The sequence below is a fragment of the Acinonyx jubatus genome, chromosome B1, assembly GCF_027475565.1.
Source record: "Acinonyx jubatus isolate Ajub_Pintada_27869175 chromosome B1, VMU_Ajub_asm_v1.0, whole genome shotgun sequence".
NCBI lineage: Eukaryota > Metazoa > Chordata > Mammalia > Carnivora > Felidae > Acinonyx > Acinonyx jubatus.
In genome coordinates this window covers 164,611,439-164,627,173 of record NC_069382.1, presented here as the reverse complement: position 1 = coordinate 164,627,173, position 15,735 = coordinate 164,611,439, and positions in this window count along the sequence as shown.

The window sequence follows — 15,735 nt, the reverse complement described above, 5'->3', positions numbered from 1 at the left end:
ACAAGAAAGAACCAGAGAACAACACCAGAAGCTCCGACTCTACAGGATAATGGCAATAAATTCATATCTTTCAGTACTCACTCTAGACGTCAATGGACTCAATGCTCCAATCAAAAGATATAGGGTAACAGAATGGATAAGAAAACAAGATCCATCCCTGTGGTGTTTACAAGGGACCATCTTTAGACTTAAAGACACCTTCAGATTGAAAATAAGGGGATGGAGAACCATCTATCATGCTAATGGTCAACAAAAGAAAGCCGGGGTAGCCATGCTTATATCAGACAATCTAGACTTTAAAATAAAGACTGTATCAAGATATGAAGAAGGGCATTATATCATGATTAAGGTGTCTATCCACCAAGAAGACCTAACAATTGTAAACATTTATGTGCCAAATGTAGGACACCCAAATATATAAATCAATTAATCACAAAGCAATGGACAGACCATCTAATTAAAAAAATCAACAAGGAAACAATGGCTCCGAATGACACAGTGGACCAGATGGACTTAACAAGTATATTCAGAACATTTCATCCTAAAGCAGTGGAATATACATTCCTCTCCAGTGCACAGGGAACGTTCTCCAGAAGAGACCACATACTGGGACACAAATCAGCCCTCAGCAAGTACAAGAAGATCGAGATCATACCGTGCATAGTTTCAGACCACAACACTATGAAACTCGAAATCAACCACAAGAAAAAATTTGGAAAGGTAATAAATACTTGGAGACTAAAAAACATCCTGCTAAAGAATGAATGGACTAACCAAGAAGTTAAAGAGGAAAGTGAAAAGTTCATGGAAGCCAATGAAAATGATAACACCACAACCCAAAACCTCTGGGACACAGAAAAGGCAGTCAAGAGGAAAGCATATAGTGATCCAGGCCTTCCTAAAGAAGGAAGAAAGGTCTCAGATACACAACCTAACCTTACGCGTTAAAGAGCTGGAAAAAGAACAGCAAATGAAACTGAAAATCATCAGAAGACAGGAAATAATAAAGATTAGAGCAGAAATTAATGCTATCAAAACCAAAAAAAAAAAAAAACCCCTAGAACAGATCAATGAAACCAAAAGCGTGTTCTTTGAAAGAATTAAAAAAATTGATAAACCACTAGCCAGTCTGACTAAAAAGAAAAAGGAAAGGACCCGAGTAAATAAAATCAAGGATGAAAGAGGAGAGGTCGCAACCAACACAGCAGAAATAAAAACAATAAGAAGAGAAGATTATGAGCAATTATATGCCAATAAAATGGGCAATCTGGAAGAAATGGACAAATTCCTTGAAACATATACACTACCAAAACTGAAACAGGAAGAAATACAAAATTTGAACAGATCCATAACCAGCAAAGAAGTTGAATTAGTAATCAAAATCTCCCAAAAAACAAGAGTCCAGGGTCAGATGGCTTTCCAAGGGAATTCTATCAAACCTTTAAGGAAGAGTTAACACCTATTCTCTTGAAGCTGTTCCAAAAAATAGAAATGGAAGGAAAACTTCCAAACTCTTTCTATGAAGCCAGCATTACCTTGATTCCAAAACCAGAGACCCCACTAAAAAGGAGAACTACAGAACAATTTCCCTGATGAAAATGGATGCAAAACTCCTCAACAAGATATTAGCCAACCAGATCCCACAATACATTAAAAAAATTATTCACCACGACCAAATGGGATTTATACCTGGGATGCAGGGCTCGTTCAATAGCCACAAAACAACCAATGTGATTCATCACATCAATAAAAGAAAGGACAAGAACCATATGATCCTCTCAATAGATGCAAAGAAAGCATTTGATAAAATACAGCATCCTTTCTTGATAAAAACCCTCATGAAAGTAGGGATAGAAGGATCATACCTCGAGATCATAAAAGCCATATATGAAGGACTCAACACTAATGTCATCCTTAATGGGGAAAACTGCGAGCTTTCCCCCTAAGGTGAGGAACAAGACAGGGATGTCCACTCTTGGTACTGTTACTCAACATAGTATTGGAAGTCTTAGCCTCTGCAATCAGACAACACAAAGAAATTAAAGGCATACAAATCAGCCAGGAGGAGGTCAAACTTTTACTCTTCACAGATGACATGATTCTCTATATGGAAAACCCAAAAACCTGCTAGAATTGATTCATGAATTCAGCAAATTTGCAGGATATAAAATCAATGCACAGAAATAGGTTGCATTCCTATACACCAACAATGAAGCAACAGAAAGAAAAATCAAGGAATTTATCCCATTTACAATTGCACCAAAACCCATAAAATACCTAGGAATAAATCTAACCAAAGAGGTGAAAAATCTATACACTGAAAACTATAAAAAGTTTATGAAAAAAAAAGTGAAGAAGACACAAAAAAAGGAAAAAGATACTATGCTCCTGGATAGGAAGAAGAAATATTGTTACAATGTCAATACTACCCAAAGCAATCTACATACTCAACGCAATCCCTATCAAAGTAACACTAGCATTCTTCACAGAGCTAGATGAAATAATCCTAAAATTTGTATGGAACCAGAAAATAGCCTGAATAGCCAAAGCAATCTTCAAAAAGAAAACCAAAACTAGAGGCATCATAATCCTGGACTTCAAGGTATACTACAAAGCTGTAACCATCAAGCCAATATGGTACTGGCACAAGAACAGACACTCAGATTAATGGAACAGAATAGAGAACCCAGAAATGGACCCACAAACGTATGGCCAACTAATCTTTGACAAAGCAGGAAAGAATATCCAATGGAATAAAGACAGTCTCTTCAGCAAGTGGTGCTGGGAAAACTGGACAGCGACATGCTGAAGAATGAACCTGGACCACTCTCTTACACCATACACACACACACACACAAAAAAAACTCTAAATGAATGAAAGACCTAATTGTAAGACAGGAAGCTATCAAAATCTTCAAGGAGAAAGCAGGCAAAAACCTCTTTGATCTTGGCCACAGCAACTTCTTACTCAACACAGTCCAGAGACAAGGGAAACAAAAGCAAAACTGAACTACTGGGACCTCATCAAAATAAAAAGCTTCTGCACAGTGAAGGAAATAATCAGAAAAACTAAAAGGCAACCGAAAGAATGGGAGAAGATATTTGCAAACGACATATCAGATAAAGGGTTAGTATCCAAAATCTATAAAGAACTTATCAAACTCAACACCCAAAAAACAAAGAATCCAGTGAAGAAATGGGCAAGAGACATGAATAGACACTTCTTCAAAGAAGACATCCAGATGGCCAACCGACACTTGAGAAAATGCTCAACATCACTCATCATCAGGGAAATACAAATCAAAACCACAATGAGATACCACCTTACACCTGTCAGAATGGCTAACATTAACAACTCAGGTAACAACAGATGTTGGTGAAGATGAGGAGAAAGAGGAGCCCTTTTGCATTGTTGGTGGGAATGCAAGCTGGTGTAGCCAGTCTGGAAAACAGTATGGAGATTCCTCAAAAAAATTAAGAATATAACTACCTTACAACCCAGCAATTGCACTACTAGGTATTTATCCAAGGGATACAGGTATGCTATTTCAAAGGGACACATGCACCCCAATGTTTATAGCAGCACTACCAACAATAGCCAAAGTATGGAAAGAGCCCAAATGTCCATCGATGGATAAATGGATAAAGAAGATGTGGTGTATGTATACAATGGAGTATTACTCATCAATCTGTCACGACCGGCGCGACAAACACCGAGGTCAGGGTCCTGAGGGTAGGGGAATACAAGAAAAAAGAGAGAAAAGAAAGTTTGGGAACAGGAGGGTCCCCTGGGCTGATGGCCCAAGTGACGGCTTTATTGTTGCTATACACAATCTTTTATATCCAGACTCTTATGGGTCAGGCCATTCTAAGAATAAACAGGTTTCACATAATCGCTGCCAACCAAAACATTTAGTTCTGTGTTTCTTGTGCATTTTCTAGACGGGTCACAAGACCTTGTTGATAAGATTGCTAGCAAAACACAATTCCCATGTTTGTTTCTATCTGACTCGGGGTAGAAAAAGGGAGGTAGCATTATTGCCAACACCTGCAGACCACAGGCTTCAGGAATTAACTTTCTCAGCCTTGACAAGGCTTTCGTATGCCCTTGAAAGTGGGGGAATGGAAGGGGGAACCACCGGGTAGGCTAAGTCAACAGGGAACATTGCTCGACCCGGTCTCAGCCTGGCCCCGGGGCCCGGCCCTCCACACAATCAAAAAGAATGACATGTTGCCATTTGCAACTACGTGGATGGAACTAGAAGGTATTATGCTAAGTGAAATTAGTCAGTGAGAGAAAGACAAAAATCATATGACTTCACTCATATGAGGACTTTAAGACACAGAACAGATGAACATAAGGGAAGGGAAGCGAAAATAATATACAACTAGGGAGGGGGGCAAAACAGAAGAGACTCTTAAATATGGAGAACAAACAGAGGTTACTGGAGGGGTTGTGGGAGGGGGGATAGGCTACATGGGTAAGGGGCACTAAGGAATCTACTCCTGAAATCATTGTTACACTATATTCTAACTAATTTGGATGTAAATTCAAAAAATAAAATTAAAAAAAAAGAAGGTTTCCTGTGGAAAACTGCTAATGATTACCACATATCCCATTCTCCTTCTTCCTAAGAAAACCTGGATTTATTCATGAAGACAATATGTCCAGTTAAAAACATACAGTCTCTCAAACCACCTTATAGCTAGGAGTGTATGAGATTTGTAGAACTGCCAACTTTTTCTGCTTCCTTTCCTTTTTCTTTTTTGGTCCTAAAACAGCTAGCATGCTGAGGATGTTTCCTCCGTTTTGTAGTTAGATGGCAATAAGAAGACAAACTTCTTCCACAAAGGAGGGCACACCAGGAAAATAAAAAGATTCAGAATATTAATGAAGAAGACATGAAGACACTTCACAACTGCATACTTCCCACCTCCAGACTACTTGTGTACAAAGAATAAACTTTTTTATTAATCCGCTGCATGCCAACCTGGCCTCTACCTTGGAAAAGATGTGTGAGAGAGCTTTTGCTAGTTTTCACATCCAGAGTATTTATTGCATATCATATTCATCCAGTTTAAAAGTTTCATCATTAATTACCAAGGAGAACCTAACTCACTGTTTCTACTTCATCGATAAATAATTTAAGTGGGTTTTAGTTAAACAGTACAGATATATTACTAAAGACAAATTACGACTTTTCCCAAAGCCTTGGGAAGAGTCCAAGGGAAGGGGAATAGCAGTTAATATTTGGCTGAGCACTGCTGTTTTCTCTGTTTAGTATGCTTAGGGTATAGAATTTTTGAGCAGATCCTGGCACATGGTAAGTAAATATTGAATAATGATTACAATAGTGGCAATATATCAACTGTTTTAAACAGTTTCCAAAAGAACAGTTTATACTATAGATAAAAATAAACTGCATAAATTATAGATCCTGATGTTACATCTCCTAAAATGGGACATCTTTCTGTCTTAGAGGCCAGTTTCTTCCTCTTTGAATATTGGGAAGTTTTCCTAGCAGTTTACTCACAGTCGAGTTTACTGTAAGTCTATATCCTTATTTTCATGAGATAAGATATTTTGTGAATATCATTTAAAAAGAGTTCAAAAGAGGAGGTATAGATGCAAGATGTTTGTGACTTAATGGCTGGTACTACGTGGAAGAAGAGGGTTCATCACTTAGCAAACATGTTTTGTGCCGTATGTCCTCCAAGAGCATAAACTCCAGAGGGCACCAGTTTTCATCCTCTATAAACTTAGACCCTAAAATATTGCCATTCACCAAGTATTTAAACTTTTCCTATCTATTGTTGGCCAGACATAATGGTACCAGAGATGAAAAGGTAAGTCACATGTCTCTCTGGAAGTGTTTATGATCTTGTATTGGAAATATATCTATTTTTATACTAAAGCAAATAAAATCTAGTAATTGAAGTGGATAAATTACTTTGCAATCGAAATATATGAATAAAAACTGCTAGAAATAAAAAGGAACACAGAAAAGTATTACTGCTAGGATAATTTAAAACATCTCTTTCAGTCTTTGACAAAACAAGTAAGCAAAATAATCCAAGAAATAATAGAAATCTGAATAACAGATTCTTCAAATAGCTCTGTAGAGAGAAAAGTTTGTATCACATAAAAATATACTTTTAAAATTGTTTATAGAAAATTTCAAACATTGACGCTATAATAGGACACAAAGAAAATATCAAGTAATTCCCCAAATAGAATGCAAACTACATTTTCTTTCTTTCTTCCTTTTTTTTTTTTGCAAACTATATTTGCTGATGACAGTGCAATTAATCTACACATAAAAAAGACATAAACAACCCAACACAACCACTTAGAAATGTTAAGAAAAATGTCTTTCCTTAAAGTAATATTGGAGCCAAGAAGAATATAAAACCTCACTTGCAAATTATTTAGACAATGATTATAAAAAGAATATTAAACATCAAAACATGGGCTGTGGCTAACATTACACTTATAGAAACATATATAATTATGGAAAGTTTCATTAATAAATAAGACCATAAACATTTATGAGATAGCATAAACTTATAGAATTTAAAAATACCATTCTCTCTTTAGTTAAATAAATTGTGTAATATTTTTACCCAGCTTTGATTATTGGAAATCAATTAAGGCAAAGATTTCTACCATGGATTTACAAATACTTTTTCAATGTTACTGTGATTTATAAGGCTTCCTTTAAGCTGTATATGAGCTATGAGCAAATTGATATAAAACAAAAAACAAAAAATAATTGCTTAATCAAAGAAATTTCTTTGTAAGACTACACTTAACTATATCCTTACCTGATATAGCAAGAGAGAAACTCTGTGTATGTATGTGGGTGTAGGAGTATAATTTCCCTTTCACTCAATATAAAGAGATAAATCTTATTTTCAAATTGTGTTACTAAATTCCTTACATTTTATGTTTTTATTTTAATTGCAGTATAGTTAGCATATACTGTTACATAAAGTTTTAGGTGCACAATATAATGAATCAACAATTCTATACATTACTCAGTGCTCATCATGATAAGTGTCCTCTTAATCCCCTCCCATTTTTAATCCACTCTCCCACCCACCTCCCCTCTGAAAACCATCAATTGTTCTCTATAGATTAAGAGTCTGTTTTTGGTTTCTCTCTTTTTTTCTTTGCTCATTTATTTTGTTTCTTAAATTCCATATATGAGTGAAATTGTATGGTATTTGTTATTTGTCTTTCTCTGTTTGACTTATTTCATTTAGCATTGTACTCTCTAGATCCATCCATGTCATCGCAAATGGCAACATTACATCCTTTTTTATAGCCATGTGTATATCACAATATATATATTCCAATATATACACACACACATACATACACACAGACACACACATGCACACACCCCACATCTTCCTTAACCATTCACCTATTAATACACTTGGGCTGCTTCCATAATTTGGCTACTGTAAATAATGCTGTAATAAACATAGGGGTGCATATATCTCTTCAAACTAATGTTTTTGTACTTAGTATCCTTCGGGTAAATGTCCAATAGTGGAATTACTGGATCATATGGTAATTGTATCTGTAATTTTGAGGAACCTCCATACTGTTTTCCAGAGTGGTTGCACCAGTTTGCTTTCCCAACAGTGCAAGAAGGTTCCTTTTTTCCACATCCTCTCTAATACTTGTTGTTTCTTGTGTTTTTTATTTTAGCCATTTTGACAGGTGTGAGGTGATATCTCATTGTAGTTTTGATTTTCATTTCCCCAATGATGAGTGATATTTAACATTTTTTCATGTATCTGTTGGCCATCTGCCTGTCTGTTTTTGGAGAAATGTCTGTTCATATTTTCTGCCCATTTTTTAATTGAGTTATTTGTTTTTTACTGTTTAGCTGTCAGAAGTTCTTTATATATATTGGACACTAATGCTAACCCATTATCAGATATATCATTTGCAAATATCTTCTTCAATTCAGTAGGTTGTCTTTTAGTTTTGTTGATTGTTTCCTTTGTTGTGCAGAAGCTTTTTATTTTGATGTTGTCTTAATAGTTTATTTTTGCTTATGTTTCTCTTGCCTCAGGAAACATATCTAGAAGAATGTGGCCATGGCCAATGTCAGAGAAATTACTGCCTGTACTCTTTTGTAGGATTTTTATGGTTTCAAGTTTCACATTTAGGTCCTTAATCTGTTGTGAGTTTATTTTTCTGTATGTGTAAGAAAGTGGTCCAGTGTCACTGTTTTGCAAATAGCTGTCCAGTGTTTCCAACACCATTTTTGAAGAGACTATCTTTTTCCCATTGCATGTTCTTGCTTCTTTTGTCAAAGATTAATTAATGTTGTAATCATGGGTTTATTTCTGGGCTTTCTATTTTGTTCCATTTATCTATGTGTCTGTTTTTGTGCCAGAACCATACTGTCTTCAGCAATGCAGGTTTGTAGTATATTTTGAAATCTGGAATTGTGATACCTCCAATTTTGTTCTTCTTTTTTCAAGATTGCTTTGTCTATTCAGGGTCTTTTGAGGTTCCATACAAATTTTAGTGTTATTTGTTCTAGTTCTGTGAAAAATGCTGTTGGTATTTTTTTAATTTTTTTTTTCAACGTTTATTTATTTTTTGGGGGACAGAGAGAGACAGAGCATGAACGGGGGAGGGGCAGAGAGAGAGGGAGACACAGAATCGGAAGCAGGCTCCAGGCTCTGAGTCATCAGCCCAGAGCCTGACGCGGGGCTCGAACTCACGGACCGCGAGATCGTGACCTGGCTGAAGTCGGACACTTAACCGACTGCGCCACCCAGGCGCCCCTTTAATTTTTGTTAATGTTTATTCATTTTTGAGAGAGAGAGAGAGCACAAGCAAGGGAGAGGCAGACACACACACACACACACACACACACACACACACACACACAATGTGAAACAGGCTCCAGGCTCTGAGCTGTCAGCACAGAGCCTGATGTGGGGCTCGAACTCAGGAACCAAAAGATCATGACCCGATCTGAAGTCAGACGCTTAATCAACTGAGCCACCCAGGCGGCCCAATGCTGTTGGTATTTTGAAAGAGATTGCATTAAATCTGCAGATTGCCTTGGGTAGTGTGGACATTTTGACAATATTTGTTCTTTCAATCAAAGAGCATGGAATATCTTTCCATTTGTTTGTGTAATCTTAAATTTCTGTCATCGATATTGTATAGTTTTTAGAGTATAGGTCTTTCACTTCGTTGGTTAAGTTTATCCCTAGGCATTTTATTCTTTTGGGTGTAATTGTAAATGGACTTGTTTTCTTGGTTTCTCTTTCTGCTACTTCATTATTAGTGTATAGAAATGCAATGGGTTTCTGTATTTTGATTTTGTATCCTGTGACTTTACTGAATTCATGTATCAGTTCTAGCAGGTTTTTTTTTGTGGAAACCTTTGGGTTTTATATATAGTATCATGTCATCTACAAATAGTGAAAGTTTTACTTCTTCCTTACCTAAACCCCTTCAATTTTAAAGATGACTACCATGTGTCATTTTCCTTTTACAAAAATGTTTAATCAGACTATTTTTAGAGAAACATGTTTCTGATATTCCCCCAATCCTATTTGCAATATGAACTTATTTCTTTCTCATTAAAAAAGAGAATAAACCTAGGCAAGCACAAGAGCAATTCAAATTATAAAAGTGAATGAATAAGTTAGAAGACTGAAAAGCAAGAAAAAATTGATGTAGTAGTTTCGGGGAAGAGGGCAAAAGATAAAACAGCAGGTATACTAACTAGAAAGTCGGAAGTATAACTATGAAAGAACCATGTATAAATACCCACAGATGAAAAGAAATTTGAAATGCTTGTCTGAGAATTATTTTTAATGATTTATGATTAAATGATTTTTATCATTTATTCAATGATAAATTTTGAAATGTGGATGAAGTAGATTATTGCCTCAAATTATAACAAAACTGATCTAAGAATAGGGTTGACAGAATTAGTCAAATAAAGACACAGGATGCAAAGTTAATTTGGATTTCAAATAATAAAAAATTTTTATTAAAATATGTCCCATTCAATATTTGGGACACATTTATACCAAAACATTATTCATTGTTTATCTGAAATTCACATTAATCGGATAGTCTGTATTTTATTTGGCAACCTTACTTAAAAAGGCAAAAATTAAATATGCCAAAATACATAAAATGTAGGCAAATAGCTACCTTTGAAAATAGTGCTTAAAGAACTATTTCAAACCTTTCAAAAATATTTATGTAGTTAAATAATTTCTGATCATAACTATGTTTCCTTTTAAAGATATCAATAAAGGGGTGCCTCGATGGCTCAGTCTGTTAAGTGACTTCAGCCCAGGTCATGATCTCATGATCCATGAGTTCAAGCCCCATATCTGGCTCTGTGCTGACAGCTTGGAGCCTGAAGCCTGCTTCAGATTCGGTGTCTCCCTCTCTGTCTCTCCCTCACCCACTCACACTCTCCCTTTCTTCTCAAAAATAAATAAACATTAAATTTTTTAAATATATCAATAAAGGTGATATAACTCCAATATTAAAATCTCACAAAGATAATGCAAACTAAGTATAAATTACTTAATTCTGTATATATGCACAATTTGAAAATAAACACTCATAAATAAATTACAGTAGTATCTTAAACAAATAAATCACCATGATGAACAACTTTCCTTCACTCTAGTAGCAGAAATATAATTCAAACTAGAAATTATACAAACATAATAACCACTTCTATCTTCAAAATCACTGTCTAGTTTTTCCTACACTACTCCAACAAATTTGAGTCTTTCCATATCCATTCTTACCCTTTCTAGTTCATTTTCCAAACTGCTGACAGAGTGATACAGTATCTTGAAAGTACATATATAAATATTTCACACCTATTCCTAAAACAGTCCATATTATATGTAAAATAAATCCCCAAACCCTTAACAAGGGCTTACAAAGCTCTCTCAAAACTATACCAGAATATATTAAATATTTTGTCTTTCTATACGTAAATATGTAAGATATATATAAATTATAATTCATAACAATAAATAAAAACCTATGGGCCCACCACTTAATAAATAGAACATTACCAATAACATGTTTTTATCCTAACTCATTCCTCTACCTATTCACCCCAGCCACATCCTGAGTTTTGTAATTATAATTCTCCTGCTTTTGTGGGTTTTTAAAAATAAATTAATTCTTTTTTTTTAAGTTTATTCATTCATTTTTGAGACAGAGAGTGAGATGAGAGCATTAGTGGGGGAGGGGCAGAGAGAATCCCAAGCAGGCTCCATACTGTGAGCACAAAGCACAAGGCAGGGCTCAAACTCACATACCAAGAGACCATGACTTGAGCCTAAACCAAGAGTTTGACAACTAACCTACTGAACCACCCAGGTTCCCCAAAATATAATGAATTATTAAATAACTGGTCTTCCTTGTTTTGAGATTTACAAAAGCACTATCTTATTGCACAGTTTTCTAAGACTAGCATTTTCTCTTAATTTTATTTTATTAATATCAATATTGTTGCATCTGCTTTTAACTGGCTGACATTTTGCTATTCTGGTGTGATGGATGGAGTAAGACTAAGTAAGTTGAACATGTAAGTAAGGGTGTGATAACAATATTTTCTATGGAATTTAAAGAACATACTGATTGATATAGAGAGTTGATGAGCATGGAAAAGGTGGCCTTAGCAATGTCTTATAGGTTCTGGTGGGGATCAAAAGATTGTTGGAGTTAACTAGTGAAAGTAGCTAGAAAAATAGGAAGTTATATTGAGTCAATATATTTCAAGTATTAATGAATATGAAAAGATCATGAGAGGAAAAATATGAACTTATAATGAGATGTCAAAAAAGTTTATTTTTTAAAAGTGGGGATAATATACTTATTAAAAACATCATAAACTGAGATACCACCTCACACCAGTCAGAGTGGCTAAAATGAACAAATCAGGAAACTACAGATGCTGGCAAGGATGTGGAGAAACGGGAACCCTCTTGCACTGTTGGTGGCAATGCAAACTGGTGCAGCCACTCTGGAAGACAGTGTGGAGGTTCCTCAAAAAATTAAAAATAGAACTACCATATGACCCAACAATAGCACTATTAGGAACGTACCCAAGGGATACAGAGTGCTGATGCATAGGGGCACTTGTACCCCAGTGTTTATAGCAGCACTTTCAACAATAGCCAAATTATGGAAAAAACGTAAATGTCCATCAACTGATAATGAATAAAGAAATTGTAGTTTATATATACAATGGAATACTACTTGGCAACGAGAAGAATGAAATCATGCCATTTGTAGCAGCCTGGATAGAACTGGAAGGTATTATGCTGGGTGAAATAAGTCAGTCAGAGAAGGACAGATATCATATGTTTTCACTCATATGTGGATCTTGAGAAATTTAACAGAAGACCATAGGGGTAGGGAAGAGGGATAAATAGTTATGGGGGTGGAAGGGAGGTAAACCACAAGAGACTCTTAAATACAGAGAACAAACTGAGGGTGGATGAGGGGATGAGGGAGAGGGGAAAATGAATGATGGGCATTGAGGAGGGCACTCATTGGGATGAGAACTGAGTGTTGTATGTAAACCAATTTGACAATAAATAATTAAAAAAAGATCGTAAACAGATAAACAGGTATATTGTAAATGAATGCTTAGCACCATGTTCAAGGGTTATATTTAGGAACATGTCTACTAAAGTTAGAAATAAAACAGCGTTTTCCTTATCATCAATATTATTTAGTATTATTTTAGAGGAACTATTCAAAGCAATTGCATTTTAGCTCCTACCTCAGAATATTCCTGTACACTCCAAATTTTTGGCACCATTATCAGTGGTATCAACATTCTTCTCAGATCCAATGACCTTCTTTTTACTTCACCAGACCTTTGCATCATTGGAACTGAACTACCTCCAAAAATCTCAGTTTCTTACACTGCGCCCTCTATACAGTTCCTTTGAGACTTCCCACTCTCTTGTTCAAGTATATTCCCTGCAACTATAAAGAGGCAGACCAAGTTTGAAAACAACAGCAATGCACTGAATAACTGGACTTAAAATTATTATATTATTCTAAATTGTAGATTTTTTCTCCTATTTTCAACATTTCTTTTACCCATCAACGAATACTTTTCACCCACTGGTCTGTTGTAACCAATGAATCTTGCAAAGTTAATAAAAGTAAATATTAATATGCAAATGCTATGAAAATAATTTCTCCAAGAATTATACTTAATTTAATGTAAGCTGAAACAAGTAACTAACACAGCCCTAAGTATATGCACACCACTTGGGAACATTAATTTTTATTAAGGACATAATAAGGCTTCTATGAAAATCATAATCAATCTTAGATTTCAAATTTACAATATGTTTGAAAACAAATTAATTTTATTTATTTTTCTTCCACAAATGCTAAGCTGACTGTGGAATGACCAGAAGTCCAAAGAATACACTATAATTTTATTGACATGGGAATATGCTCCACGTACATCATTTCTTTTAAAAAATGTTATAACATAACATGGTTATATACATATATATTAATATGATATTAGATAGATAATATGGATATATTTATATATACAACAAGAAAAAGAGAGATAGCTGGGTCTAGAAGAATGCTCACCAAATGATGTAAGTGAATATTTCAGAGTGAGCTTTTTGATCTTTTTACCGTATATTATGAATGTTAAGGGGCTAGGCTCTAAAATTTTATGTCACAATAAACACTTGTTAAGAGGATAAATTAATAAAATTAATAAATAAATGGCAGCCCTTTATTTTTTAAGCAATTTTATTTATATGTAAATGGGTAGTTCTAACTACTGCCAAACTTGAGTGATCATTAGTGGAAGTGATGAATTAGTAAAAACTTAAGTTTATTTATATCTGATGTCCCTCCGGTTGCAAGTTGTCTCCAAATATAGCCACCATCAATTTTATTCCTCCCTGTACTCACATATTACATCTACATGAAATGTTTGAGTCTATTTCCCTTTTTCTTAAATCAAGCTAGGTTCTCTTGCCCTACTAGTAAAATTCTATGGAACTGATATTCGGAAACTTCTGAGGCCATTTCTTTCTGTGCCTCTTGGAATGCTCACTCTTAGGACTTTCCCTTTTGGAACTGAGCTATTATGCTGTGAGAAGCCCATACTGTCAGTGGAATCCATGGGTAGAAGCTCTAGTCTTGAGCTCCCAGATGACACATTATCACCTGCCAGCCTTGTGAGTGAACCATCTTGAATATCTAACTTAGTCAAGATTTTAATGATTCCAATTTTACCATGTGAGAGACGCTCAGTAGGAACTGCCCAGCTAGATCCAGTCAACCCATAGAACTGTGAGAAATGATAATAACATTTTATTTTAAACCATTATATTTTTGGGTGACTTTGTACAGAGTAATAGAATACTGAAAGATACACTATAGTCTTATAAGTTAAAAACATTAATACATTTTGAAGATTTTGGAATATACTTCTTCCTCAAGTATTTTTCTCAGAGCTCTCAATTTTTTCTATTAAAATTCATCTTTTTAATTTTAATTTAATCCCTCCTACACCTACATAAGCTTGCATATTAAACTCATTTTATGTCAGTGTAAGTTAGGTTGTAAGATTTTCACTAACAATATTTTGCATATGTTAATTAAATAGACAATAGAAGAGAGTGATATAGGCCAGAGGGTCCTTCTGGGAAAGTCCAGACATGAAGTTGCAGGAGTCTGTGCCAAACTGTAGTGGAAAGAGAGGGATGTAAAAAGATATATGTATGTGTGTTGAGTAAGGAAAGGGCCCAAATTAAACTACAAGTAGGAGATCTTCTGCCTTTTCCCACCAATCAAGATATCCAAAGAGCCATTCATTCATCATTCATTCACTCATTCAACAAGTGTTTATTAAACACCTGCTCTGTCCAATGCATTAAGCTTGGCAATAGGCATAGAGTGACAAACAAAATAGACAACTAAAATGCCTGGAATGTATACATGAGACATCCTAAACGTTAGTTTTGGAGAACTTAAAACAGTAGTAGGATGCTGATGCATGCACCGATTGAAGAAGACTGAGTGAGCTATTAAGACATAGGCAGGACAATATACTTCAATAATAATATACTTCAATAATATGATCAACAGTTTGTCCAGACAGATTGATAAAAGCCTTGGTATTAGAGCTGGCCCTTTTCATAACACTACTTCTGAGTACTTGACTAGAACAAAGTATAGGAAAATATTATCCTTCATTTGTTCTTCTCTAGGACTATAGGTTCCAACATTTTTATGACCACCATTCATGATTATAGGATAATTCTCCTTGTTCTGGTTCAAGAACTATCTGCATCTTCCAGCACCTTCTTGCATGATCTCCTTTCCTCATCACCTTCCCTGGTCCTATGTCTCTGATCTCTTCCTCCTTAAAATCTTACAAATCAAAATGTATTCAGCTTTTTTTTTTAATGTAAAGACCATTAAAAAGGTGCTATCAGAAATGATCTCCAGACCCTAACAAGACAAAGTTTTCATTTTTATTCAATTCTAGGCTGAATCTTCTCTCAAATAGTAGGGGGGGTGGGTAAAGTGATTCAAGCTGAATAATTTAGTTGTAATACTGTAGTCAAAAAAAAATTCTGTGCCAGGGTCTTCAGTTTTCGAAAAACACAAAGTTAAATAATTCTAGAATAGTAAAGCAACCATGTAAA